This window comes from Doryrhamphus excisus, unplaced genomic scaffold, assembly GCF_030265055.1.
Source record: "Doryrhamphus excisus isolate RoL2022-K1 unplaced genomic scaffold, RoL_Dexc_1.0 HiC_scaffold_25, whole genome shotgun sequence".
Lineage (NCBI taxonomy): Eukaryota > Metazoa > Chordata > Actinopteri > Syngnathiformes > Syngnathidae > Doryrhamphus > Doryrhamphus excisus.
Genome location: NW_026652243.1, coordinates 1654777 through 1679808, shown reverse-complemented (window position 1 = coordinate 1679808; position 25032 = coordinate 1654777). Strand labels below are relative to the sequence as shown.

The window sequence follows — 25032 nt, the reverse complement described above, 5'->3', positions numbered from 1 at the left end:
AGGAAATGTTGGAACTTGGGAAAGCATTAAGAATGGCAAGAAGTAGGATTAAGAATCCTACTTCTTGCCAAAAGCCTACCCTATGGTAGAAGATAAGATATGCCTTTATTCGTCCCTCAGTGGGGAAATTTGCAAGGTCCCGCAAGTTCCGCAACAGCAGTGGGAGTACCTCAGTATGTTTACAGACCATGGACTCCTCCTAAATTTAGATACATAGCCTTATCCATGCCAAAACCACACAACAACCTTGACCAAATCCTGACTGACATAACTGACTTGGTACATAATCACCGTCTCAACGGAACTGAATTAGCCCAACTGTTGACATTGACCACAGGCTCCAAGTATGGTGCTTTTTGTACGGCCATTTAGCCAATTTGGCCAAAGGGGAATTCAGAACACCCTCGTGGCCCATTGCCATTTTTATGGTACCTGGCGACTTCAACCAGTGAACTCCACTGTACCGCTTATCCTCATCGACGGACTGTATTCCCCACCCTTTACCAGCATGGGGACATTCCAACCCAAGATGAGAACACACTGGACCAGGTACACAGCAACATGGTACGTGGCACAGACACAGCTTCACCCTACCCCCACTTTTAGCCCAGACTGAAAAAGCAGAGAACCCCCTTTGCAGCTGAAATTGCTCAGTTGGGAGAGCGTTGGATTGAATCTCTAAAGGTCCCTGGTTCAATCCCAGTTTTCAGCACAATTGCTGTTTACATCGTGAGTTGGCAAATAGTTTGTAAAGGGGTGACTTTGTTCTCTTGATTTCATCAACATCGATCACGACAACACAGCCAATGACATATTAAGACCAGACAAGTGCAGTTGGGAGGTGACATACAGAATCCTGATGCATATCATGTTACAATCAGACACAAACAGGATGTAGGACCCGACCTTGAGTTCGCGCAAATGTTCACAGCATTAGGTCTGCAAAGTGTTCAGCTGATGCACATTTACTGGAAAGGAAAATGGGCTTTTGTCACGGTAGCCATGCCGACACGAGCTAAAATGTTTCTCCCGCCAGGACAACACCCACATGAAATTCAAGCTTTGCTCGCAGACGAAAAAGAACCAGCTGGAATGAGCAATCTGCACCTCCAAGTCTGAGTTTATGGTTCTTGCCCAGAAAAGCATAGCTCACAGCCGTAATTGTATAGTGGTTCCTACTCTGTGTTGTGGCCGCAACAACCCCGGCCGATTCAGGGTCATGGCAGGTGTGTGTTGCTTTTGTAATTGTATTGTCTGAAAAGACAAGATTGTCTGTCCACTTGAAGTGTGGTGATGTAAGAGTACACTAGTTTTGACCACACCTGTTATTTTAGTAAACATTATTAGCATGCAATGAATGAAAGTATAAGGTACGATGTCGGAGATCAAGAACGCTTTAGTTGGCAAAAAAAAAAGCCATAACATATCATTTCGACAATACGGGTATCAAACCCGCTAGTTCTTGCATGTAGAGCAAGAACTCTAGCCTTTGAGTTAAATCCCCCCGCTGCACAGGAAGGCTGCCACAATTTCTGCAACACCAAAACGCTAATTAAGATGTGTCATTTTGAGTCAACAAGACCATGTCCACGAAGGAGATGAGGTGACCGAGAGGTTAAGGTGATGGACTGCTAATCCATTGTGTTCTGCACGCATGGGTTCGAATCCCATCCTCATCGGACTATACTAATGCACCAGTTTTGACACCACCTGTGTTTTTAGGAAACATCATTAGAATGCAATTAATCCAAGCATCCGGTACGATGTGGGAGATTGAGAATGCTTTTTTGGCAAGAAAAAGGCATAATATACCATTTGGAGAATGCAGGCATCGATTCCACTTCATCTCACATGCGAAGTGAGCGCTCTACCATTTGTGGTCCTACAAGAATGGGATTTGTTTTTGTGTACTTCGAATGAAATGTTTTCCGCATGTTGCAGAATTTTCCACAGGAAAGAAATCTTTAAGATGTATCACCAAAAGAGCTGAACCGCCCAATGTGGGGCTCGAACCCACGACCCTGAGATTAAGAGTCTCATGCTCTCCCGACTGAGCTAACCGGCCATTTTTCTGCCACGATATCACTTTTTAATTTTTTTGAATTGATGTGGTCTTCTTGATGTTTGATCAATTCCACACCCAACCTGGTTTCTCAGGGAACAAAGGAGCGAGAGGTTCAGTCATAGCTGAGAACTTTGGAAGTGTCGTCATCTTAACCCTCCTGTTATGTTCATTTGCCAGGAACAGCCATGATGTTCCCGGGTCAGTTTGCATGTTTATTTATCTGAAAGATGTCCAACACCAAAAAAATCCCCACAAGCATTGTTAGTTATTCACGACTAACTCCATTACTAACTATTCTATCAATGTTTAGAGCAATGGTGTACCTTACCTCTCACAGGTAGTGGTTTAATTAATTTTAATTAATTAATTAATTAATTAATTGAATGAATCAGAGGCATCATGACCAGTCTGCATCAAAACATTATCTGAAATCCTGTGGCAGGTTTCTGGCATTGATTCTTAATTCAGTTGCCATCCCTGATAGATGGTAATGGTAATGGTAATCATGCCCGCGTGGCAGGCGAGTCTCTTTGCTTGTCTGACGTCTGTGTCGCATCCTGATTGGCTGGCAGCAAATGTCAACAACACGCGCGCGGCCCCCGCTTGGCAAGTGAGAATTCTACCACTGAACCACCAATGCCACGTGGGGACACACTGTAAGAGAAAAAAAAAATTCAACCGTCAAGTGGATGAGCCTCTGCAAAGTGGCGCTGAATGACAACACATCACAATGTCATACTCTTTGGATTCAAGCACCTTCTGGTGTAATGGGATCCACAACAATCATGTCAGCTGTGGATGCAACGTCAATTCGTTCTTGAAGGGCAAGTGACAAAAAGAAGTACATGGTTGACAAATCAGCTGCCAAAGTTTCACTGACCAAGCACCCAGGCACTGCTGGGATTTGAACCCAGGATCTCCTGTTTACTAGACAGGCACTTTGACCAGCTTAGCCACAGTGCCGGCAGTGCATCTGGCACCAACACAAAAACAGTTCGCCAATGGGGAAAAATGTTCATACAAGGGAGGGAGTCCAAAGTCCAACAAATGTGTGAATTGAGAGTCCCTGGGTGGGCTCGAACCACCAACCTCTCAGTTAACAGCCAAACGTGCTGACCAATTGCGCGACAGAGACTACAACAGCATGACTGCAGTCAGGTTTCACTAAGTGCTGTCCACCTTAACTCTCGGGTGGTCCGGTCTGTTACGTTTCAGGTGTCATTCTGAATACCGCCCTTTAGCAGGAGAAGAGCCTTTGTACTTTTTCAACATGAGCTCTAAAGAAAGGTACAAGCTAAGATATACTGCATTGGCCGGGAATCGGACCCGGGCCTCCCGCTTGGCAAGCGAGAATTCTACCACTGAACCACCAATGCCACATTGGGAAACACTGTCGGAGAACAACACTGTCGGAGAACAAATTAAATTGTCGAGTGGATGTGCCGCTGCAAAGTGGCGCTGAATGACAAAACATCACAATCACAACACACGCACGGGATGCCAGGGGAGGCCGAGTACTAACAGAGCTGAGCGAGAGGGCATAAGAAAAAAATGGTGACCTTGTGGTGGTTAACCGACAGCACCAAGGATATGGCGCACGTCTGATGCGTAATGCATGCCAGGTGATGTTCATCTAGCGAGCGGACATTCTTGTGGGGGACAAGCTCAACAGTAGGAATGTTGAGAGAACTGACCAGTCCGCTATCAATGAAGTTCTCGTCCGCCCCAGAGTCAATTAATGCTGTGGTAGGAGAAGCTTCCCCCGCCCAGGATATCGTACCTTCCACCTGAAGTCGGCCCGCCAAAGCGGATGACGCAGCCGGTGTGGTTGGAGCGGGCAGTGCCAGCAGCTGGCGAATATCCCTGGTGGAGGAAGAGCGTTGGCGTGCTGGGCGAACTGGACAGCGGGAAATTGTGTGTAGGACTCCCACAGTACAGGCACAGCCACAGGCGTGGACGGTGACTCCTCTCCGCTGACGAAAGGCGACTGGCTCCCAGTTGCATGGGGACGACACTCCCGACGTCATCAGACGGCGCTCCGCTGCTGGAGCAGGGAGGGAGGAGTGGTGCCGGAAGAGCCCCAGGAGGTGGGATTTGGAGCCGACGTGTGGGTCGGAGAGGCTCCGCCCTCCGCTGTGCGCTGCGCTCCCGCAGCCGGTTGTCGAGTCGAATGGATAGCGACAGAGAGCGGCTGGAATGACAAGGCGCTGCGCAGCGCATATCGGGCGAGCCTCAGCCAACAAGTGCAAGATGAGCTGGCCGCTCGGGATGAGACCCAGACGCTGAGGCTCGCCCGATACGCGTTTCGTAGCGCCTTGTCATTCCAGCAGCTCTCTGCCGCTATCCCGGTTAGCTCAGTTGGTCAGCGTGTGGTGCTCATAACGCCAAGGTCATGGGTTCGACCCCCCGTACTGGCCACTCTTCTTTATGTGCTCCAGGAACAACAAAAGGGCTACAACCCACTGGCCCCCATATCCAACATCACACCACCCACCCACCTGTGAAACACCCTCGACAAGGCCGCTGAAAGACAGAGGAGAGGTAAAGAAAACAGCATGTCAAAGCAGAGTGGCAACAAAAATCTCGGCCACCGAGACTGCAAGAAGCAGATCAATGGGGACAGTGGACCCCATTATCCTCTACCCAAAATTTAGACCTCCAGTGTAGAGAATGCGGGCCGTGAAAGGACAACACCCCGGCCCTCATAACCAACAGTACTCCACCACAAGGTAAACAGCATGGCGGCAACAAATGCCCAGCCAAAGCGTCACAGACAGGATTCCTTCTTTGTAGGGAGCATTGTAGTACATGTGACATGTATACTACATATGACATCAGAAATGATGGGTCTTTATTCAACAGAAGAAGAACAACATTTCTTTTAAATAACAGCATAGGAGCTGCTGAAACACAGAGAAGGCACTGCTGGGATTTGAACCCAGGATCTCCTGTTTACTAGACATGTCTGTCAAAAAATCACAACAGTATACAGTGTCTTCTCTTAAGGGCCCCTGCTTACCAGTTGATGGGGTTTGACTTGATTCCTTTTAACATAAAAGCATTCCGTCGTCTCTTAATCTATAATCCTGGCTGGCGCTTTTGCAAAAGATAAGCAGAGCTTCTGTGTTTCACCAGACCTGTGCAGAAACAAACTGAAATCTGTGACTTGATCAACCTAACTTCTGATCAAATGTGTTAGACCATGGAAGCTGGAATGTGCTTTTGAAAAGTCATTGACACGCAGTTTGCCAATTGGGAACCACACAAGTGCTGTGCAAGAGTGGAGCGCAAACATGAATGAACAGTGACACTGGTGACATCCAGAGAACGTCCCCGGGTGGGCTCGAACCACCAGCCTCCCGGTTAACAGCCGAGCGCGCTGACCGATTGCGCCACAGAGACGCACACGCTGCCAACTTCTGTTCAGTTGAAGCCATACTAACGCATGCTATGCGTCCAGCATGCCCTTTGTTTTGGATGTGACTCGCACCTTCTGGTGTAACAATCGAGGCATTGCAAACCAGGACACCAGCTTTACTCTTTGATGAACGCAAAGTGTTTTTGGGTACAATCCAGGGGTCTTGTGCTCTCACGGAAATGGCTCTGTCCTTTTTCAACATGAGTTGAGACAAAATGTATTAAAATAGACAGACTGCATTGGTCACTCAATCAGAATTTCTCAGTTTGCCAATTTCAGACTGCGTGACAAAGAATCAAGTCAAACTCCATCGACAGGATGGACAGGGAACAACAAAGCAGGGAAGATAAGGGATAGGGAGGAGAGGGGAAAGATGCGACCGCCTTTGCTGAGAGCCAGAGAAGAAGCTCTCATCTCTGCAAGGTCAAGTACAGTATGCCAGAAGATTTTACCTTGTGAGTTGTCCTCATTCCATAAAGGCCTGGATAGCTCAGTTGGTAGAGCATCAGACTTTTAATCTGAGGGTCCAGGGTTCAAGTCCCTGTTCAGGCGGTGAAGGTAGGCCCCTTCCCTGAATAACTTGTTTAAGTAAACCTTTTCGACCAGAAGCTTCCCCCGCCCAGGATATCGTACCTTCCACCTGAAGTCGGCCCGCCAAAGCGGATGACGCAGCCGGTGTGGTTGGAGCGGGCAGTGCCAGCAGCTGGCGAATATCCCTGGTGGAGGAAGAGCGTTGGCGTGCTGGGCGAACTGGACAGCGGGAAATTGTGTGTAGGACTCCCACAGTACAGGCACAGCCACAGGCGTGGACGGTGACTCCTCTCCGCTGACGAAAGGCGACTGGCTCCCAGTTGCATGGGGACGACACTCCCGACGTCATCAGACGGCGCTCCGCTGCTGGAGCAGGGAGGGAGGAGTGGTGCCGGAAGAGCCCCAGGAGGTGGGATTTGGAGCCGACGTGTGGGTCGGAGAGGCTCCGCCCTCCGCTGTGCGCTGCGCTCCCGCAGCCGGTTGTCGAGTCGAATGGATAGCGACAGAGAGCGGCTGGAATGACAAGGCGCTGCGCAGCGCATATCGGGCGAGCCTCAGCCAACAAGTGCAAGATGAGCTGGCCGCTCGGGATGAGACCCAGACGCTGAGGCTCGCCCGATACGCGTTTCGTAGCGCCTTGTCATTCCAGCAGCTCTCTGCCGCTATCCCGGTTAGCTCAGTTGGTCAGCGTGTGGTGCTCATAACGCCAAGGTCATGGGTTCGACCCCCCGTACTGGCCACTCTTCTTTATGTGCTCCAGGAACAACAAAAGGGCTACAACCCACTGGCCCCCATATCCAACATCACACCACCCACCCACCTGTGAAACACCCTCGACAAGGCCGCTGAAAGACAGAGGAGAGGTAAAGAAAACAGCATGTCAAAGCAGAGTGGCAACAAAAATCTCGGCCACCGAGACTGCAAGAAGCAGATCAATGGGGACAGTGGACCCCATTATCCTCTACCCAAAATTTAGACCTCCAGTGTAGAGAATGCGGGCCGTGAAAGGACAACACCCCGGCCCTCATAACCAACAGTACTCCACCACAAGGTAAACAGCATGGCGGCAACAAATGCCCAGCCAAAGCGTCACAGACAGGATTCCAACCTGTGCGGGGAAACCCCATTGGATTTCGAGTCCAACGCCTTAACCTCTCGGCCACCGTGACTCCTTGGAAAAGACCAATGGGGGGCAGGTGACCCCATTGTCCTAGAACCAAATTTTTGCTGATGTCAAGGATCAGCTGGCAACATGTGCATGGGAGGAAGACACATGGTTTGTGTGAGGGGCTACACAAGTCTTTCCACTTCTAGTTAAAAGCCAGGCACCTCACATTGTTTCCATAAAGTACCAAGGGATTGTCCTGTTGCCCTTGTATTTTGTGGGCAAAAAGGAGGCGTTTGCAAGTGGACCTCAGACCCTATCACTGGTCACCTGAACAGGGACTTGAATCCCGGACACTCAGATCAAAAGTCTAATGTTCAGGTGACTGGCTCAAACTTTGTCCTGTCTGACCACTCTTTTGTCCAGAAGATATTTGGCTAATGTGGTCTGTTTTATTAAACCTGCAAATGTCCAAATACACAAGGGTATTGTCTTTGTAGGGAGCATTGTAGTACATGTGACATGTATACTACATTTGACATCAGAAATGATGGGTCTTTATTCAACAGAAGAAGAACAACATTTCTTTTAAATAACAGCATAGGAGCTGCTGAAACACAGAGAAGGCACTGCTGGGATTTGAACCCAGGATCTCCTGTTTACTAGACATGTCTGTCAAAAAATCACAACAGTATACAGTGTCTTCTCTTAAGGGCCCCTGCTTACCAGTTGATGGGGTTTGACTTGATTCCTTTTAACATAAAAGCATTCCGTCGTCTCTTAATCTATAATCCTGGCTGGCGCTTTTGCAAAAGATAAGCAGAGCTTCTGTGTTTCACCAGACCTGTGCAGAAACAAACTGAAATCTGTGACTTGATCAACCTAACTTCTGATCAAATGTGTTAGACCATGGAAGCTGGAATGTGCTTTTGAAAAGTCATTGACACGCAGTTTGCCAATTGGGAACCACACAAGTGCTGTGCAAGAGTGGAGCGCAAACATGAATGAACAGTGACACTGGTGACATCCAGAGAACGTCCCCGGGTGGGCTCGAACCACCAGCCTCCCGGTTAACAGCCGAGCGCGCTGACCGATTGCGCCACAGAGACGCACACGCTGCCAACTTCTGTTCAGTTGAAGCCATACTAACGCATGCTATGCGTCCAGCATGCCCTTTGTTTTGGATGTGACTCGCACCTTCTGGTGTAACAATCGAGGCATTGCAAACCAGGACACCAGCTTTACTCTTTGATGAACGCAAAGTGTTTTTGGGTACAATCCAGGGGTCTTGTGCTCTCACGGAAATGGCTCTGTCCTTTTTCAACATGAGTTGAGACAAAATGTATTAAAATAGACAGACTGCATTGGTCACTCAATCAGAATTTCTCAGTTTGCCAATTTCAGACTGCGTGACAAAGAATCAAGTCAAACTCCATCGACAGGATGGACAGGGAACAACAAAGCAGGGAAGATAAGGGATAGGGAGGAGAGGGGAAAGATGCGACCGCCTTTGCTGAGAGCCAGAGAAGAAGCTCTCATCTCTGCAAGGTCAAGTACAGTATGCCAGAAGATTTTACCTTGTGAGTTGTCCTCATTCCATAAAGGCCTGGATAGCTCAGTTGGTAGAGCATCAGACTTTTAATCTGAGGGTCCAGGGTTCAAGTCCCTGTTCAGGCGGTGAAGGTAGGCCCCTTCCCTGAATAACTTGTTTAAGTAAACCTTTTCGACCAAGCACCTTTGCGATCTTCCAGGACTGTGGGTAAACGCCATTCTCAATAATTAAATTGAAGATACAGTGCGAGACAGGCACTTTGACCAGCTTAGCCACAGCGCCAGCTGTGCATCTGGCACCAACACAAAAAAACAGTTCGCCAATGGGGAAAAATGTTCATACAAGGGAGGGAGTCCAAAGTCCAACACGTGTGAATTGAGAGTCCCTGGGTGGGCTCGGTTATCAAACTCGCTCCCAAGGAAATGTTGGAACTTGGGAAAGCATTAAGAATGGCAAGAAGTAGGATTAAGAATCCTACTTCTTGCCAAAAGCCTACCCTATGGTAGAAGATAAGATATGCCTTTATTCGTCCCTCAGTGGGGAAATTTGCAAGGTCCCGCAAGTTCCGCAACAGCAGTGGGAGTACCTCAGTATGTTTACAGACCATGGACTCCTCCTAAATTTAGATACATAGCCTTATCCATGCCAAAACCACACAACAACCTTGACCAAATCCTGACTGACATAACTGACTTGGTACATAATCACCGTCTCAACGGAACTGAATTAGCCCAACTGTTGACATTGACCACAGGCTCCAAGTATGGTGCTTTTTGTACGGCCATTTAGCCAATTTGGCCAAAGGGGAATTCAGAACACCCTCGTGGCCCATTGCCATTTTTATGGTACCTGGCGACTTCAACCAGTGAACTCCACTGTACCGCTTATCCTCATCGACGGACTGTATTCCCCACCCTTTACCAGCATGGGGACATTCCAACCCAAGATGAGAACACACTGGACCAGGTACACAGCAACATGGTACGTGGCACAGACACAGCTTCACCCTACCCCCACTTTTAGCCCAGACTGAAAAAGCAGAGAACCCCCTTTGCAGCTGAAATTGCTCAGTTGGGAGAGCGTTGGATTGAATCTCTAAAGGTCCCTGGTTCAATCCCAGTTTTCAGCACAATTGCTGTTTACATCGTGAGTTGGCAAATAGTTTGTAAAGGGGTGACTTTGTTCTCTTGATTTCATCAACATCGATCACGACAACACAGCCAATGACATATTAAGACCAGACAAGTGCAGTTGGGAGGTGACATACAGAATCCTGATGCATATCATGTTACAATCAGACACAAACAGGATGTAGGACCCGACCTTGAGTTCGCGCAAATGTTCACAGCATTAGGTCTGCAAAGTGTTCAGCTGATGCACATTTACTGGAAAGGAAAATGGGCTTTTGTCACGGTAGCCATGCCGACACGAGCTAAAATGTTTCTCCCGCCAGGACAACACCCACATGAAATTCAAGCTTTGCTCGCAGACGAAAAAGAACCAGCTGGAATGAGCAATCTGCACCTCCAAGTCTGAGTTTATGGTTCTTGCCCAGAAAAGCATAGCTCACAGCCGTAATTGTATAGTGGTTCCTACTCTGTGTTGTGGCCGCAACAACCCCGGCCGATTCAGGGTCATGGCAGGTGTGTGTTGCTTTTGTAATTGTATTGTCTGAAAAGACAAGATTGTCTGTCCACTTGAAGTGTGGTGATGTAAGAGTACACTAGTTTTGACCACACCTGTTATTTTAGTAAACATTATTAGCATGCAATGAATGAAAGTATAAGGTACGATGTCGGAGATCAAGAACGCTTTTGTTGGCAAAAAAAAAAGCCATAACATATCATTTCGACAATACGGGTATCAAACCCGCTAGTTCTTGCATGTAGAGCAAGAACTCTAGCCTTTGAGTTAAATCCCCCCGCTGCACAGGAAGGCTGCCACAATTTCTGCAACACCAAAACGCTAATTAAGATGTGTCATTTTGAGTCAACAAGACCATGTCCACGAAGGAGATGAGGTGACCGAGAGGTTAAGGTGATGGACTGCTAATCCATTGTGTTCTGCACGCATGGGTTCCAATCCCATCCTCATCGGACTATACTAATGCACCAGTTTTGACACCACCTGTGTTTTTAGGAAACATCATTAGAATGCAATTAATCCAAGCATCCGGTACGATGTGGGAGATTGAGAATGCTTTTTTGGCAAGAAAAAGGCATAATATACCATTTGGAGAATGCAGGCATCGATTCCACTTCATCTCACATGCGAAGTGAGCGCTCTACCATTTGTGGTCCTACAAGAATGGGATTTGTTTTTGTGTACTTCGAATGAAATGTTTTCCGCATGTTGCAGAATTTTCCACAGGAAAGAAATCTTTAAGATGTATCACCAAAAGAGCTGAACCGCCCAATGTGGGGCTCGAACCCACGACCCTGAGATTAAGAGTCTCATGCTCTCCCGACTGAGCTAACCGGGCATTTTTCTGCCACGATATCACTTTTTAATTTTTTTGAATTGATGTGGTCTTCTTGATGTTTGATCAATTCCACACCCAACCTGGTTTCTCAGGGAACAAAGGAGCGAGAGGTTCAGTCATAGCTGAGAACTTTGGAAGTGTCGTCATCTTAACCCTCCTGTTATGTTCATTTGCCAGGAACAGCCATGATGTTCCCGGGTCAGTTTGCATGTTTATTTATCTGAAAGATGTCCAACACCAAAAAAATCCCCACAAGCATTGTTAGTTATTCACGACTAACTCCATTACTAACTATTCTATCAATGTTTAGAGCAATGGTGTACCTTACCTCTCACAGGTAGTGGTTTAATTAATTTCAATTAATTAATTAATTAATTAATTGAATGAATCAGAGGCATCATGACCAGTCTGCATCAAAACATTATCTGAAATCCTGTGGCAGGTTTCTGGCATTGATTCTTAATTCAGTTGCCATCCCTGATAGATGGTAATGGTAATGGTAATCATGCCCGCGTGGCAGGCGAGTCTCTTTGCTTGTCTGACGTCTGTGTCGCATCCTGATTGGCTGGCAGCAAATGTCAACAACACGCGCGCGGCCCCCGCTTGGCAAGTGAGAATTCTACCACTGAACCACCAATGCCACGTGGGGACACACTGTAAGAGAAAAAAAAAATTCAACCGTCAAGTGGATGAGCCTCTGCAAAGTGGCGCTGAATGACAACACATCACAATGTCATACTCTTTGGATTCAAGCACCTTCTGGTGTAATGGGATCCACAACAATCATGTCAGCTGTGGATGCAACGTCAATTCGTTCTTGAAGGGCAAGTGACAAAAAGAAGTACATGGTTGACAAATCAGCTGCCAAAGTTTCACTGACCAAGCACCCAGGCACTGCTGGGATTTGAACCCAGGATCTCCTGTTTACTAGACAGGCACTTTGACCAGCTTAGCCACAGTGCCGGCAGTGCATCTGGCACCAACACAAAAACAGTTCGCCAATGGGGAAAAATGTTCATACAAGGGAGGGAGTCCAAAGTCCAACAAATGTGTGAATTGAGAGTCCCTGGGTGGGCTCGAACCACCAACCTCTCAGTTAACAGCCAAACGTGCTGACCAATTGCGCGACAGAGACTACAACAGCATGACTGCAGTCAGGTTTCACTAAGTGCTGTCCACCTTAACTCTCGGGTGGTCCGGTCTGTTACGTTTCAGGTGTCATTCTGAATACCGCCCTTTAGCAGGAGAAGAGCCTTTGTACTTTTTCAACATGAGCTCTAAAGAAAGGTACAAGCTAAGATATACTGCATTGGCCGGGAATCGGACCCGGGCCTCCCGCTTGGCAAGCGAGAATTCTACCACTGAACCACCAATGCCACATTGGGAAACACTGTCGGAGAACAACACTGTCGGAGAACAAATTAAATTGTCGAGTGGATGTGCCGCTGCAAAGTGGCGCTGAATGACAAAACATCACAATCACAACACACGCACGGGATGCCAGGGGAGGCCGAGTACTAACAGAGCTGAGCGAGAGGGCATAAGAAAAAAAATGGTGACCTTGTGGTGGTTAACCGACAGCACCAAGGATATGGCGCACGTCTGATGCGTAATGCATGCCAGGTGATGTTCATCTAGCGAGCGGACATTCTTGTGGGGGACAAGCTCAACAGTAGGAATGTTGAGAGAACTGACCAGTCCGCTATCAATGAAGTTCTCGTCCGCCCCAGAGTCAATTAATGCTGTGGTAGGAGAAGCTTCCCCCGCCCAGGATATCGTACCTTCCACCTGAAGTCGGCCCGCCAAAGCGGATGACGCAGCCGGTGTGGTTGGAGCGGGCAGTGCCAGCAGCTGGCGAATATCCCTGGTGGAGGAAGAGCGTTGGCGTGCTGGGCGAACTGGACAGCGGGAAATTGTGTGTAGGACTCCCACAGTACAGGCACAGCCACAGGCGTGGACGGTGACTCCTCTCCGCTGACGAAAGGCGACTGGCTCCCAGTTGCATGGGGACGACACTCCCGACGTCATCAGACGGCGCTCCGCTGCTGGAGCAGGGAGGGAGGAGTGGTGCCGGAAGAGCCCCAGGAGGTGGGATTTGGAGCCGACGTGTGGGTCGGAGAGGCTCCGCCCTCCGCTGTGCGCTGCGCTCCCGCAGCCGGTTGTCGAGTCGAATGGATAGCGACAGAGAGCGGCTGGAATGACAAGGCGCTGCGCAGCGCATATCGGGCGAGCCTCAGCCAACAAGTGCAAGATGAGCTGGCCGCTCGGGATGAGACCCAGACGCTGAGGCTCGCCCGATACGCGTTTCGTAGCGCCTTGTCATTCCAGCAGCTCTCTGCCGCTATCCCGGTTAGCTCAGTTGGTCAGCGTGTGGTGCTCATAACGCCAAGGTCATGGGTTCGACCCCCCGTACTGGCCACTCTTCTTTATGTGCTCCAGGAACAACAAAAGGGCTACAACCCACTGGCCCCCATATCCAACATCACACCACCCACCCACCTGTGAAACACCCTCGACAAGGCCGCTGAAAGACAGAGGAGAGGTAAAGAAAACAGCATGTCAAAGCAGAGTGGCAACAAAAATCTCGGCCACCGAGACTGCAAGAAGCAGATCAATGGGGACAGTGGACCCCATTATCCTCTACCCAAAATTTAGACCTCCAGTGTAGAGAATGCGGGCCGTGAAAGGACAACACCCCGGCCCTCATAACCAACAGTACTCCACCACAAGGTAAACAGCATGGCGGCAACAAATGCCCAGCCAAAGCGTCACAGACAGGATTCCAACCTGTGCGGGGAAACCCCATTGGATTTCGAGTCCAACGCCTTAACCTCTCGGCCACCGTGACTCCTTGGAAAAGACCAATGGGGGGCAGGTGACCCCATTGTCCTAGAACCAAATTTTTGCTGATGTCAAGGATCAGCTGGCAACATGTGCATGGGAGGAAGACACATGGTTTGTGTGAGGGGCTACACAAGTCTTTCCACTTCTAGTTAAAAGCCAGGCACCTCACATTGTTTCCATAAAGTACCAAGGGATTGTCCTGTTGCCCTTGTATTTTGTGGGCAAAAAGGAGGCGTTTGCAAGTGGACCTCAGACCCTATCACTGGTCACCTGAACAGGGACTTGAATCCCGGACACTCAGATCAAAAGTCTAATGTTCAGGTGACTGGCTCAAACTTTGTCCTGTCTGACCACTCTTTTGTCCAGAAGATATTTGGCTAATGTGGTCTGTTTTATTAAACCTGCAAATGTCCAAATACACAAGGGTATTGTCTTTGTAGGGAGCATTGTAGTACATGTGACATGTATACTACATATGACATCAGAAATGATGGGTCTTTATTCAACAGAAGAAGAACAACATTTCTTTTAAATAACAGCATAGGAGCTGCTGAAACACAGAGAAGGCACTGCTGGGATTTGAACCCAGGATCTCCTGTTTACTAGACATGTCTGTCAAAAAATCACAACAGTATACAGTGTCTTCTCTTAAGGGCCCCTGCTTACCAGTTGATGGGGTTTGACTTGATTCCTTTTAACATAAAAGCATTCCGTCGTCTCTTAATCTATAATCCTGGCTGGCGCTTTTGCAAAAGATAAGCAGAGCTTCTGTGTTTCACCAGACCTGTGCAGAAACAAACTGAAATCTGTGACTTGATCAACCTAACTTCTGATCAAATGTGTTAGACCATGGAAGCTGGAATGTGCTTTTGAAAAGTCATTGACACGCAGTTTGCCAATTGGGAACCACACAAGTGCTGTGCAAGAGTGGAGCGCAAACATGAATGAACAGTGACACTGGTGACATCCAGAGAACGTCCCCGGGTGGGCTCGAACCACCAGCCTCCCGGTTAACAGCCGAGCGCGCTGACCGATTGCGCCACAGAGACGCACACGCTGCCAACTTCTGTTCAGTTGAAGCCATACTAACGCATGCTATGCGTCCAGCATGCCCTTTGTTTTGGATGTGACTCGCACCTTCTGGTGTAACAATCGAGGCATTGCAAACCAGGACACCAGCTTTACTCTTTGATGAACGCAAAGTGTTTTTGGGTACAATCCAGGGGTCTTGTGCTCTCACGGAAATGGCTCTGTCCTTTTTCAACATGAGTTGAGACAAAATGTATTAAAATAGACAGACTGCATTGGTCACTCAATCAGAATTTCTCAGTTTGCCAATTTCAGACTGCGTGACAAAGAATCAAGTCAAACTCCATCGACAGGATGGACAGGGAACAACAAAGCAGGGAAGATAAGGGATAGGGAGGAGAGGGGAAAGATGCGACCGCCTTTGCTGAGAGCCAGAGAAGAAGCTCTCATCTCTGCAAGGTCAAGTACAGTATGCCAGAAGATTTTACCTTGTGAGTTGTCCTCATTCCATAAAGGCCTGGATAGCTCAGTTGGTAGAGCATCAGACTTTTAATCTGAGGGTCCAGGGTTCAAGTCCCTGTTCAGGCGGTGAAGGTAGGCCCCTTCCCTGAATAACTTGTTTAAGTAAACCTTTTCGACCAAGCACCTTTGCGATCTTCCAGGACTGTGGGTAAACGCCATTCTCAATAATTAAATTGAAGATACAGTGCGAGACAGGCACTTTGACCAGCTTAGCCACAGCGCCAGCTGTGCATCTGGCACCAACACAAAAAAACAGTTCGCCAATGGGGAAAAATGTTCATACAAGGGAGGGAGTCCAAAGTCCAACACGTGTGAATTGAGAGTCCCTGGGTGGGCTCGGTTATCAAACTCGCTCCCAAGGAAATGTTGGAACTTGGGAAAGCATTAAGAATGGCAAGAAGTAGGATTAAGAATCCTACTTCTTGCCAAAAGCCTACCCTATGGTAGAAGATAAGATATGCCTTTATTCGTCCCTCAGTGGGGAAATTTGCAAGGTCCCGCAAGTTCCGCAACAGCAGTGGGAGTACCTCAGTATGTTTACAGACCATGGACTCCTCCTAAATTTAGATACATAGCCTTATCCATGCCAAAACCACACAACAACCTTGACCAAATCCTGACTGACATAACTGACTTGGTACATAATCACCGTCTCAACGGAACTGAATTAGCCCAACTGTTGACATTGACCACAGGCTCCAAGTATGGTGCTTTTTGTACGGCCATTTAGCCAATTTGGCCAAAGGGGAATTCAGAACACCCTCGTGGCCCATTGCCATTTTTATGGTACCTGGCGACTTCAACCAGTGAACTCCACTGTACCGCTTATCCTCATCGACGGACTGTATTCCCCACCCTTTACCAGCATGGGGACATTCCAACCCAAGATGAGAACACACTGGACCAGGTACACAGCAACATGGTACGTGGCACAGACACAGCTTCACCCTACCCCCACTTTTAGCCCAGACTGAAAAAGCAGAGAACCCCCTTTGCAGCTGAAATTGCTCAGTTGGGAGAGCGTTGGATTGAATCTCTAAAGGTCCCTGGTTCAATCCCAGTTTTCAGCACAATTGCTGTTTACATCGTGAGTTGGCAAATAGTTTGTAAAGGGGTGACTTTGTTCTCTTGATTTCATCAACATCGATCACGACAACACAGCCAATGACATATTAAGACCAGACAAGTGCAGTTGGGAGGTGACATACAGAATCCTGATGCATATCATGTTACAATCAGACACAAACAGGATGTAGGACCCGACCTTGAGTTCGCGCAAATGTTCACAGCATTAGGTCTGCAAAGTGTTCAGCTGATGCACATTTACTGGAAAGGAAAATGGGCTTTTGTCACGGTAGCCATGCCGACACGAGCTAAAATGTTTCTCCCGCCAGGACAACACCCACATGAAATTCAAGCTTTGCTCGCAGACGAAAAAGAACCAGCTGGAATGAGCAATCTGCACCTCCAAGTCTGAGTTTATGGTTCTTGCCCAGAAAAGCATAGCTCACAGCCGTAATTGTATAGTGGTTCCTACTCTGTGTTGTGGCCGCAACAACCCCGGCCGATTCAGGGTCATGGCAGGTGTGTGTTGCTTTTGTAATTGTATTGTCTGAAAAGACAAGATTGTCTGTCCACTTGAAGTGTGGTGATGTAAGAGTACACTAGTTTTGACCACACCTGTTATTTTAGTAAACATTATTAGCATGCAATGAATGAAAGTATAAGGTACGATGTCGGAGATCAAGAACGCTTTTGTTGGCAAAAAAAAAAGCCATAACATATCATTTCGACAATACGGGTATCAAACCCGCTAGTTCTTGCATGTAGAGCAAGAACTCTAGCCTTTGAGTTAAATCCCCCCGCTGCACAGGAAGGCTGCCACAATTTCTGCAACACCAAAACGCTAATTAAGATGTGTCATTTTGAGTCAACAAGACCATGTCCACGAAGGAGATGAGGTGACCGAGAGGTTAAGGTGATGGACTGCTAATCCATTGTGTTCTGCACGCATGGGTTCGAATCCCATCCTCATCGGACTATACTAATGCACCAGTTTTGACACCACCTGTGTTTTTAGGAAACATCATTAGAATGCAATTAATCCAAGCATCCGGTACGATGTGGGAGATTGAGAATGCTTTTTTGGCAAGAAAAAGGCATAATATACCATTTGGAGAATGCAGGCATCGATTCCACTTCATCTCACATGCGAAGTGAGCGCTCTACCATTTGTGGTCCTACAAGAATGGGATTTGTTTTTGTGTACTTCGAATGAAATGTTTTCCGCATGTTGCAGAATTTTCCACAGGAAAGAAATCTTTAAGATGTATCACCAAAAGAGCTGAACCGCCCAATGTGGGGCTCGAACCCACGACCCTGAGATTAAGAGTCTCATGCTCTCCCGACTGAGCTAACCGGGCATTTTTCTGCCACGATATCACTTTTTATTTTTTTTGAATTGATGTGGTCTTCTTGATGTTTGATCAATTCCACACCCAACCTGGTTTCTCAGGGAACAAAGGAGCGAGAGGTTCAGTCATAGCTGAGAACTTTGGAAGTGTCGTCATCTTAACCCTCCTGTTATGTTCATTTGCCAGGAACAGCCATGATGTTCCCGGGTCAGTTTGCATGTTTATTTATCTGAAAGATGTCCAACACCAAAAAAATCCCCACAAGCATTGTTAGTTATTCACGACTAACTCCATTACTAACTATTCTATCAATGTTTAGAGCAATGGTGTACCTTACCTCTCACAGGTAGTGGTTTAATTAATTTCAATTAATTAATTAATTAATTAATTGAATGAATCAGAGGCATCATGACCAGTCTGCATCAAAACATTATCTGAAATCCTGTGGCAGGTTTCTGGCATTGATTCTTAATTCAGTTGCCATCCCTGATAGATGGTAATGGTAATGGTAATCATGCCCGCGTGGCAGGCGAGTCTCTTTGCTTGTCTGACGTCTGTGTCGCATCCTGATTGGCTGGCAGCAAATGTCAACAACACGCGCGCGGCCCCCGCTTGGCAAGTGAGAATTCTACCACTGAACCACCAATGCCACGTGGGGACACACTGTAAGAGAAAAAAAATTCAACCGTCAAGTGGATGAGCCTCTGCAAAGTGGCGCTGAATGACAACACATCACAATGTCATACTCTTTGGATTCAAGCACCTTCTGGTGTAATGGGATCCACAACAATCATGTCAGCTGTGGATGCAACGTCAATTCGTTCTTGAAGGGCAAGTGACAAAAAGAAGTACATGGTTGACAAATCAGCTGCCAAAGTTTCACTGACCAAGCACCCAGGCACTGCTGGGATTTGAACCCAGGATCTCCTGTTTACTAGACAGGCACTTTGACCAGCTTAGCCACAGTGCCGGCAGTGCATCTGGCACCAACACAAAAACAGTTCGCCAATGGGGAAAAATGTTCATACAAGGGAGGGAGTCCAAAGTCCAACAAATGTGTGAATTGAGAGTCCCTGGGTGGGCTCGAACCACCAACCTCTCAGTTAACAGCCAAACGTGCTGACCAATTGCGCGACAGAGACTACAACAGCATGACTGCAGTCAGGTTTCACTAAGTGCTGTCCACCTTAACTCTCGGGTGGTCCGGTCTGTTACGTTTCAGGTGTCATTCTGAATACCGCCCTTTAGCAGGAGAAGAGCCTTTGTACTTTTTCAACATGAGCTCTAAAGAAAGGTACAAGCTAAGATATACTGCATTGGCCGGGAATCGGACCCGGGCCTCCCGCTTGGCAAGCGAGAATTCTACCACTGAACCACCAATGCCACATTGGGAAACACTGTCGGAGAACAACACTGTCGGAGAACAAATTAAATTGTCGAGTGGATGTGCCGCTGCAAAGTGGCGCTGAATGACAAAACATCACAATCACAACACACGCACGGGATGCCAGGGGAGGCCGAGTACTAACAGAGCTGAGCGAGAGGGCATAAGAAAAAAAATGGTGACCTTGTGGTGGTTAACCGACAGCACCAAGGATATGGCGCACGTCTGATGCGTAATGCATGCCAGGTGATGTTCATCTAGCGAGCGGACATTCTTGTGGGGGACAAGCTCAACAGTAGGAATGTTGAGAGAACTGACCAGTCCGCTATCAATGAAGTTCTCGTCCGCCCCAGAGTCAATTAATGCTGTGGTAGGAGAAGCTTCCCCCGCCCAGGATATCGTACCTTCCACCTGAAGTCGGCCCGCCAAAGCGGATGACGCAGCCGGTGTGGTTGGAGCGGGCAGTGCCAGCAGCTGGCGAATATCCCTGGTGGAGGAAGAGCGTTGGCGTGCTGGGCGAACTGGACAGCGGGAAATTGTGTGTAGGACTCCCACAGTACAGGCACAGCCACAGGCGTGGACGGTGACTCCTCTCCGCTGACGAAAGGCGACTGGCTCCCAGTTGCATGGGGACGACACTCCCGACGTCATCAGACGGCGCTCCGCTGCTGGAGCAGGGAGGGAGGAGTGGTGCCGGAAGAGCCCCAGGAGGTGGGATTTGGAGCCGACGTGTGGGTCGGAGAGGCTCCGCCCTCCGCTGTGCGCTGCGCTCCCGCAGCCGGTTGTCGAGTCGAATGGATAGCGACAGAGAGCGGCTGGAATGACAAGGCGCTGCGCAGCGCATATCGGGTGAGCCTCAGCCAACAAGTGCAAGATGAGCTGGCCGCTCGGGATGAGACCCAGACGCTGAGGCTCGCCCGATACGCGTTTCGTAGCGCCTTGTCATTCCAGCAGCTCTCTGCCGCTATCCCGGTTAGCTCAGTTGGTCAGCGTGTGGTGCTCATAACGCCAAGGTCATGGGTTCGACCCCCCGTACTGGCCACTCTTCTTTATGTGCTCCAGGAACAACAAAAGGGCTACAACCCACTGGCCCCCATATCCAACATCACACCACCCACCCACCTGTGAAACACCCTCGACAAGGCCGCTGAAAGACAGAGGAGAGGTAAAGAAAACAGCATGTCAAAGCAGAGTGGCAACAAAAATCTCGGCCACCGAGACTGCAAGAAGCAGATCAATGGGGACAGTGGACCCCATTATCCTCTACCCAAAATTTAGACCTCCAATGTAGAGAATGCGGGCCGTGAAAGGACAACACCCCGGCCCTCATAACCAACAGTACTCCACCACAAGGTAAACAGCATGGCGGCAACAAATGCCCAGCCAAAGCGTCACAGACAGGATTCCAACCTGTGCGGGGAAACCCCATTGGATTTCGAGTCCAACGCCTTAACCTCTCGGCCACCGTGACTCCTTGGCCCCTGCTTAGCTTCCGAGATCGGACGAGATCAGGCGTTTTCAGGGTGGTATGGCCGTAAGCTGCCAGGACAACTGAAAAGATCTTATTTGAAGGCGACGCAGGCCAAACTAGATCCAGCAAAAAGTGTCAAACAGCGCCCTCTGCTGTCAGGCTAGAGCAGAAACCATAAAAAGCTTACAGCACCTGGTATTCCCAGGCGGTCTCCCATCCAAGTACTAACCAGGCCCTCCCCTGCTTAGCTTCCGAGATCAGGCGTTTTCAGGGTAGTGTGGCCGTAAGCTGCCAGGGCAACTGTAAAGATCCTATTTGAAGGCGACGCAGGCCAAACTAGACTCCAGCAAAAAGTGTCAAACAGCGCCCTCTGCTGTCAGGCAAGAGCAGAAACCATAAAAAGCTTACAGCACCTGGTATTCCCAGGCGGTCTCCCATCCAAGTACTAACCAGGCCCGCCCCTGCTTAGCTTCCGAGATCGGACGAGATCGGGCGTTTTCAGGGTAGTATGGCCGTAAGCTGCCAGGTCAACTGAAAAGATCTTATTTGAAGGCGACGCAGGCCAAACTAGATCCAGCAAAAAGTGTCAAACAGCGCCCTCTGCTGTCAGGCTAGAGCAGAAACCATAAAAAGCTTACAGTACCTGGTATTCCCAGGCGGTCTCCCATCCAAGTACTAACCAGGCCCGCCCCTGCTTAGCTTCCGAGATCGGACGAGATCGGGCGTTTTCAGGGTAGTATGGCCGTAAGCTGCCACATCAACTGAAAAGATCCTATTTGAAGGCGACGCAGGCCAAACTAGACTCCAGCAAAAAGTGTCAAACAGCGCCCTCTGCTGTCAGGCAAGAGCAGAAACCATAAAAAGCTTACAGCACCTGGTATTCCCAGGCGGTCTCCCATCCAAGTACTAACCAGGCCCGCCCCTGCTTAGCTTCCGAGATCGGACGAGATCGGGCGTTTTCAGGGTAGTATGGCCGTAAGCTGCCAGGTCAACTGAAAAGATCCTATTTGAAGGTGACGCAGGCCAAACTAGACTACAGCAAAAAGTGTCAAACAGTGCCCTCTGCTGTCAGGCAAGAGCAGAAACCATAAAAAGCTTACAGCACCTGGTATTCACAGGCGGTCTCCCATCCAAGTACTAACCAGGCCCGGCCCTGCTTAGCTTCCGAGATCGGACGAGATCAGGCGTTTTCAGGGTGGTATGGCCGTAAGCTGCCAGGACAACTGAAAATATCTTATTTGAAGGCGACGCAGGCCAAACTAGATCCAGCAAAAAGTGTCAAACAGCGCCCTCTGCTGTCAGGCTAGAGCAGAAACCATAAAAAGCTTACAGCACCTGGTATTCCCAGGCGGTCTCCCATCCAAGTACTAACCAGGCCCTCCCCTGCTTAGCTTCCGAGATCAGGCGTTTTCAGGGTAGTGTGGCCGTAAGCTGCCAGGGCAACTGTAAAGATCCTATTTGAAGGCGACGCAGGCCAAACTAGACTCCAGCAAAAAGTGTCAAACAGCGCCCTCTGCTGTCAGGCAAGAGCAGAAACCATAAAAAGCTTACAGCACCTGGTATTCCCAGGCGGTCTCCCATCCAAGTACTAACCAGGCCCGCCCCTGCTTAGCTTCCGAGATCGGACGAGATCGGGCGTTTTCAGGGTAGTATGGCCGTAAGCTGCCAGGACAACTGAAAAGATCCTATTTGAAGGCGACGCAGGCCAAACTAGACTCCAGCAAAAAGTGTCAAACAGCGCCCTCTGCTGTCAGGCAAGAGCAGAAACCATAAAAAGCTTACAGCACCTGGTATTCCCAGGCGGTCTCCCATCCAAGTACTAACCAGGCCCGCCCCTGCTTAGCTTCCGAGATCGGACGAGATCGGGCGTTTTCAGGGTAGTATGGCCGTAAGCTGCCAGGACAACTGAAAAGATCTTATTTGAAGGCGACGCAGGCCAAACTAGATCCAGCAAAAAGTGTCAAACAGCGCCCTCTGCTGTCAGGCTAGAGCAGAAACCATAAAAAGCTTACAGCACCTGGTATTCCCAGGCGGTCTCCCATCCAAGTACTAACCAGGCCCGCCCCTGCTTAGCTTCCGAGATCGGACGAGATCGGGCGTTTTCAGGGTAGTATGGCCGTAAGCTGCCAGGACAACTGAAAAGATCTTATTTGAAGGCGACGCAGGCCAAACTAGATCCAGCAAAAAGTGTCAAACAGCGCCCTCTGCTGTCAGGCTAGAGCATAAACCATAAAAAGCTTACAGCACCTGGTATTCCCAGGCGGTCTCCCATCCAAGTACTAACCAGGCCCGCCCCTGCTTAGCTTCCGAGATCGGACGAGATCGGGCGTTTTCAGGGTAGTATGGCCGTAAGCTGCCAGGTCAACTGAAAAGATCCTATTTGAAGGTGACGCAGGCCAAACTAGACTACAGCAAAAAGTGTCAAACAGCGCCCTCTGCTGTCAGGCAAGAGCAGAAACCATAAAAAGCTTACAGCACCTGGTATTCACAGGCGGTCTCCCATCCAAGTACTAACCAGGCCCGCCCCTGCTTAGCTTCCGAGATCGGGCGTTTTCAGGGTAGTATGGCCGTAAGCTGCCAGGACAACTGAAAAGATCTTATTTGAAGGCGACGCAGGCCAAACTAGATCAAGCAAAAAGTGTCAAACAGCGCCCTCTGCTGTCAGGCTAGAGCAGAAACCATAAAAAGCTTACAGCACCTGGTATTCCCAGGCGGTCTCCCATCCAAGTACTAACCAGGCCCGCCCCTGCTTAGCTTCCGAGATCGGACGAGATCGGGCGTTTTCAGGGTAGTATGGCCGTAAGCTGCCAGGTCAACTGAAAAGATCCTATTTGAAGGTGACGCAGGCCAAACAAGACTCCAGCAAAACATGTCAAACAGCGGCCTCTGCTGTCAGGCAAGAGCAGAAACCATGAAAAGCTTACAGCACCTGGTATTCCCAGGCGGTCTCCCATCCAAGTACTAACCAGTCCCGCCCCTGCTTAGCTTCCGAGATCGGACGAGATCGGGCGTTTTCAGGGTAGTATGGCCGTAAGCTGCCAGGGCAACTGAAAAGATCCTATTTGAAGAAGACGCAGGCCAAACTAGACTCCAGCAAAAAGTGTCAAACAGCGCCCTCTGCTGTCAGGCAAGAGCAGAAACCATGAAAAGCTTACAGCACCTGGTATTCCCAGGCGGTCTCCCATCCAAGTACTAACCAGGCCCGCCCCTGCTTAGCTTCCGAGATCGGACGAGATCAGGCGTTTTCAGGGTGGTATGGCCGTAAGCTGCCAGGACAACTGAAAAGATCTTATTTGAAGGCGACGCAGGCCAAACTAGATCCAGCAAAAAGTGTCAAACAGCGCCCTCTGCTGTCAGGCTAGAGCAGAAACCATAAAAAGCTTACAGCACCTGGTATTCCCAGGCGGTCTCCCATCCAAGTACTAACCAGGCCCTCCCCTGCTTAGCTTCCGAGATCAGGCGTTTTCAGGGTAGTGTGGCCGTAAGCTGCCAGGGCAACTGTAAAGATCCTATTTGAAGGCGACGCAGGCCAAACTAGACTCCAGCAAAAAGTGTCAAACAGCGCCCTCTGCTGTCAGGCAAGAGCAGAAACCATAAAAAGCTTACAGCACCTGGTATTCCCAGGCGGTCTCCCATCCAAGTACTAACCAGGCCCGCCCCTGCTTAGCTTCCGAGATCGGACGAGATCGGGCGTTTTCAGGGTAGTATGGCCGTAAGCTGCCACATCAACTGAAAAGATCCTATTTGAAGGCGACGCAGGCCAAACTAGACTCCAGCAAAAAGTGTCAAACAGCGCCCTCTGCTGTCAGGCAAGAGCAGAAACCATAAAAAGCTTACAGCACCTGGTATTCCCAGGCGGTCTCCCATCCAAGTACTAACCAGGCCCGCCCCTGCTTAGCTTCCGAGATCGGACGAGATCGGGCGTTTTCAGGGTAGTATGGCCGTAAGCTGCCAGGTCAACTGAAAAGATCCTATTTGAAGGTGACGCAGGCCAAACTAGACTACAGCAAAAAGTGTCAAACAGCGCCCTCTGCTGTCAGGCAAGAGCAGAAACCATAAAAAGCTTACAGCACCTGGTATTCACAGGCGGTCTCCCATCCAAGTACTAACCAGGCCCGGCCCTGCTTAGCTTCTGAGATCGTACGAGATCGGGCGTTTTCAGGGTAGTATGGCCTAAGCTGCGAGGTCAACTGAAAAGATCCTATTTGAAGGTGA

General features: G+C 49.1%; 33 non-coding genes and 5 pseudogenes across 33 annotated transcripts; 6 read left to right on the top strand and 32 right to left on the bottom strand.

Moving 5' to 3' along the window:
* Nucleotides 1-1597: 1597 nt before the first annotated feature.
* On the top strand, nucleotides 1598-1679 carry trnas-gcu (transfer RNA serine (anticodon GCU)). Its single transcript has one exon. It is a non-coding gene; the product is annotated as a tRNA-Ser (tRNA).
* Nucleotides 1680-2954: 1275 nt separating this feature from the next.
* trnat-agu (transfer RNA threonine (anticodon AGU)) lies at nucleotides 2955-3028 on the bottom strand. The gene has a single exon. It is a non-coding gene; the product is annotated as a tRNA-Thr (tRNA).
* Nucleotides 3029-3370: 342 nt separating this feature from the next.
* On the bottom strand, nucleotides 3371-3441 carry trnag-gcc (transfer RNA glycine (anticodon GCC)). The gene has a single exon. It is a non-coding gene; the product is annotated as a tRNA-Gly (tRNA).
* Nucleotides 3442-5393: 1952 nt separating this feature from the next.
* Nucleotides 5394-5467, bottom strand: trnan-guu (transfer RNA asparagine (anticodon GUU)). The gene has a single exon. It is a non-coding gene; the product is annotated as a tRNA-Asn (tRNA).
* Nucleotides 5468-5962: 495 nt separating this feature from the next.
* Nucleotides 5963-6035, top strand: trnak-uuu (transfer RNA lysine (anticodon UUU)). Its single transcript has one exon. It is a non-coding gene; the product is annotated as a tRNA-Lys (tRNA).
* Nucleotides 6036-7101: 1066 nt separating this feature from the next.
* On the bottom strand, nucleotides 7102-7183 carry trnas-cga (transfer RNA serine (anticodon CGA)). The gene has a single exon. It is a non-coding gene; the product is annotated as a tRNA-Ser (tRNA).
* A 971-nt stretch (nucleotides 7184-8154) lies between these two features.
* On the bottom strand, nucleotides 8155-8228 carry trnan-guu (transfer RNA asparagine (anticodon GUU)). The gene has a single exon. It is a non-coding gene; the product is annotated as a tRNA-Asn (tRNA).
* A 495-nt stretch (nucleotides 8229-8723) lies between these two features.
* trnak-uuu (transfer RNA lysine (anticodon UUU)) lies at nucleotides 8724-8796 on the top strand. Its single transcript has one exon. It is a non-coding gene; the product is annotated as a tRNA-Lys (tRNA).
* A 1889-nt stretch (nucleotides 8797-10685) lies between these two features.
* trnas-gcu (transfer RNA serine (anticodon GCU)) lies at nucleotides 10686-10767 on the top strand. The gene has a single exon. It is a non-coding gene; the product is annotated as a tRNA-Ser (tRNA).
* A 313-nt stretch (nucleotides 10768-11080) lies between these two features.
* trnak-cuu (transfer RNA lysine (anticodon CUU)) lies at nucleotides 11081-11153 on the bottom strand. The gene has a single exon. It is a non-coding gene; the product is annotated as a tRNA-Lys (tRNA).
* An 889-nt stretch (nucleotides 11154-12042) lies between these two features.
* trnat-agu (transfer RNA threonine (anticodon AGU)) lies at nucleotides 12043-12116 on the bottom strand. Its single transcript has one exon. It is a non-coding gene; the product is annotated as a tRNA-Thr (tRNA).
* A 342-nt stretch (nucleotides 12117-12458) lies between these two features.
* On the bottom strand, nucleotides 12459-12529 carry trnag-gcc (transfer RNA glycine (anticodon GCC)). The gene has a single exon. It is a non-coding gene; the product is annotated as a tRNA-Gly (tRNA).
* A 1390-nt stretch (nucleotides 12530-13919) lies between these two features.
* Nucleotides 13920-14001, bottom strand: trnas-cga (transfer RNA serine (anticodon CGA)). The gene has a single exon. It is a non-coding gene; the product is annotated as a tRNA-Ser (tRNA).
* A 971-nt stretch (nucleotides 14002-14972) lies between these two features.
* On the bottom strand, nucleotides 14973-15046 carry trnan-guu (transfer RNA asparagine (anticodon GUU)). Its single transcript has one exon. It is a non-coding gene; the product is annotated as a tRNA-Asn (tRNA).
* A 495-nt stretch (nucleotides 15047-15541) lies between these two features.
* trnak-uuu (transfer RNA lysine (anticodon UUU)) lies at nucleotides 15542-15614 on the top strand. The gene has a single exon. It is a non-coding gene; the product is annotated as a tRNA-Lys (tRNA).
* A 1889-nt stretch (nucleotides 15615-17503) lies between these two features.
* trnas-gcu (transfer RNA serine (anticodon GCU)) lies at nucleotides 17504-17585 on the top strand. The gene has a single exon. It is a non-coding gene; the product is annotated as a tRNA-Ser (tRNA).
* Nucleotides 17586-17898: 313 nt separating this feature from the next.
* Nucleotides 17899-17971, bottom strand: trnak-cuu (transfer RNA lysine (anticodon CUU)). The gene has a single exon. It is a non-coding gene; the product is annotated as a tRNA-Lys (tRNA).
* Nucleotides 17972-18858: 887 nt separating this feature from the next.
* trnat-agu (transfer RNA threonine (anticodon AGU)) lies at nucleotides 18859-18932 on the bottom strand. Its single transcript has one exon. It is a non-coding gene; the product is annotated as a tRNA-Thr (tRNA).
* A 342-nt stretch (nucleotides 18933-19274) lies between these two features.
* Nucleotides 19275-19345, bottom strand: trnag-gcc (transfer RNA glycine (anticodon GCC)). Its single transcript has one exon. It is a non-coding gene; the product is annotated as a tRNA-Gly (tRNA).
* Nucleotides 19346-20735: 1390 nt separating this feature from the next.
* Nucleotides 20736-20817, bottom strand: trnas-cga (transfer RNA serine (anticodon CGA)). Its single transcript has one exon. It is a non-coding gene; the product is annotated as a tRNA-Ser (tRNA).
* Nucleotides 20818-20997: 180 nt separating this feature from the next.
* Nucleotides 20998-21106, bottom strand: LOC131112881 (5S ribosomal RNA; annotated as a pseudogene).
* Nucleotides 21107-21218: 112 nt separating this feature from the next.
* LOC131115165 (5S ribosomal RNA) lies at nucleotides 21219-21337 on the bottom strand. Its single transcript, XR_009122452.1, has one exon. It is a non-coding gene; the product is annotated as a 5S ribosomal RNA (ribosomal RNA).
* Nucleotides 21338-21448: 111 nt separating this feature from the next.
* Nucleotides 21449-21567, bottom strand: LOC131115881 (5S ribosomal RNA). The gene has a single exon (XR_009123149.1). It is a non-coding gene; the product is annotated as a 5S ribosomal RNA (ribosomal RNA).
* A 112-nt stretch (nucleotides 21568-21679) lies between these two features.
* Nucleotides 21680-21798, bottom strand: LOC131115164 (5S ribosomal RNA). The gene has a single exon (XR_009122451.1). It is a non-coding gene; the product is annotated as a 5S ribosomal RNA (ribosomal RNA).
* A 112-nt stretch (nucleotides 21799-21910) lies between these two features.
* LOC131115319 (5S ribosomal RNA) lies at nucleotides 21911-22029 on the bottom strand. The gene has a single exon (XR_009122600.1). It is a non-coding gene; the product is annotated as a 5S ribosomal RNA (ribosomal RNA).
* Nucleotides 22030-22140: 111 nt separating this feature from the next.
* Nucleotides 22141-22249, bottom strand: LOC131112880 (5S ribosomal RNA; annotated as a pseudogene).
* A 112-nt stretch (nucleotides 22250-22361) lies between these two features.
* On the bottom strand, nucleotides 22362-22480 carry LOC131115163 (5S ribosomal RNA). The gene has a single exon (XR_009122450.1). It is a non-coding gene; the product is annotated as a 5S ribosomal RNA (ribosomal RNA).
* A 112-nt stretch (nucleotides 22481-22592) lies between these two features.
* LOC131115162 (5S ribosomal RNA) lies at nucleotides 22593-22711 on the bottom strand. Its single transcript, XR_009122449.1, has one exon. It is a non-coding gene; the product is annotated as a 5S ribosomal RNA (ribosomal RNA).
* A 111-nt stretch (nucleotides 22712-22822) lies between these two features.
* Nucleotides 22823-22941, bottom strand: LOC131115161 (5S ribosomal RNA). Its single transcript, XR_009122448.1, has one exon. It is a non-coding gene; the product is annotated as a 5S ribosomal RNA (ribosomal RNA).
* Nucleotides 22942-23052: 111 nt separating this feature from the next.
* LOC131115160 (5S ribosomal RNA) lies at nucleotides 23053-23171 on the bottom strand. Its single transcript, XR_009122447.1, has one exon. It is a non-coding gene; the product is annotated as a 5S ribosomal RNA (ribosomal RNA).
* A 112-nt stretch (nucleotides 23172-23283) lies between these two features.
* Nucleotides 23284-23392, bottom strand: LOC131112354 (5S ribosomal RNA; annotated as a pseudogene).
* A 111-nt stretch (nucleotides 23393-23503) lies between these two features.
* Nucleotides 23504-23622, bottom strand: LOC131115159 (5S ribosomal RNA). Its single transcript, XR_009122446.1, has one exon. It is a non-coding gene; the product is annotated as a 5S ribosomal RNA (ribosomal RNA).
* Nucleotides 23623-23734: 112 nt separating this feature from the next.
* On the bottom strand, nucleotides 23735-23853 carry LOC131117215 (5S ribosomal RNA). Its single transcript, XR_009124440.1, has one exon. It is a non-coding gene; the product is annotated as a 5S ribosomal RNA (ribosomal RNA).
* A 112-nt stretch (nucleotides 23854-23965) lies between these two features.
* LOC131114199 (5S ribosomal RNA) lies at nucleotides 23966-24084 on the bottom strand. The gene has a single exon (XR_009121578.1). It is a non-coding gene; the product is annotated as a 5S ribosomal RNA (ribosomal RNA).
* A 111-nt stretch (nucleotides 24085-24195) lies between these two features.
* On the bottom strand, nucleotides 24196-24304 carry LOC131112879 (5S ribosomal RNA; annotated as a pseudogene).
* Nucleotides 24305-24416: 112 nt separating this feature from the next.
* Nucleotides 24417-24535, bottom strand: LOC131115158 (5S ribosomal RNA). Its single transcript, XR_009122445.1, has one exon. It is a non-coding gene; the product is annotated as a 5S ribosomal RNA (ribosomal RNA).
* A 112-nt stretch (nucleotides 24536-24647) lies between these two features.
* LOC131115156 (5S ribosomal RNA) lies at nucleotides 24648-24766 on the bottom strand. The gene has a single exon (XR_009122444.1). It is a non-coding gene; the product is annotated as a 5S ribosomal RNA (ribosomal RNA).
* A 112-nt stretch (nucleotides 24767-24878) lies between these two features.
* LOC131112105 (5S ribosomal RNA) lies at nucleotides 24879-24996 on the bottom strand (annotated as a pseudogene).
* Between the last annotated feature and the right edge of the window lie 36 nt (nucleotides 24997-25032).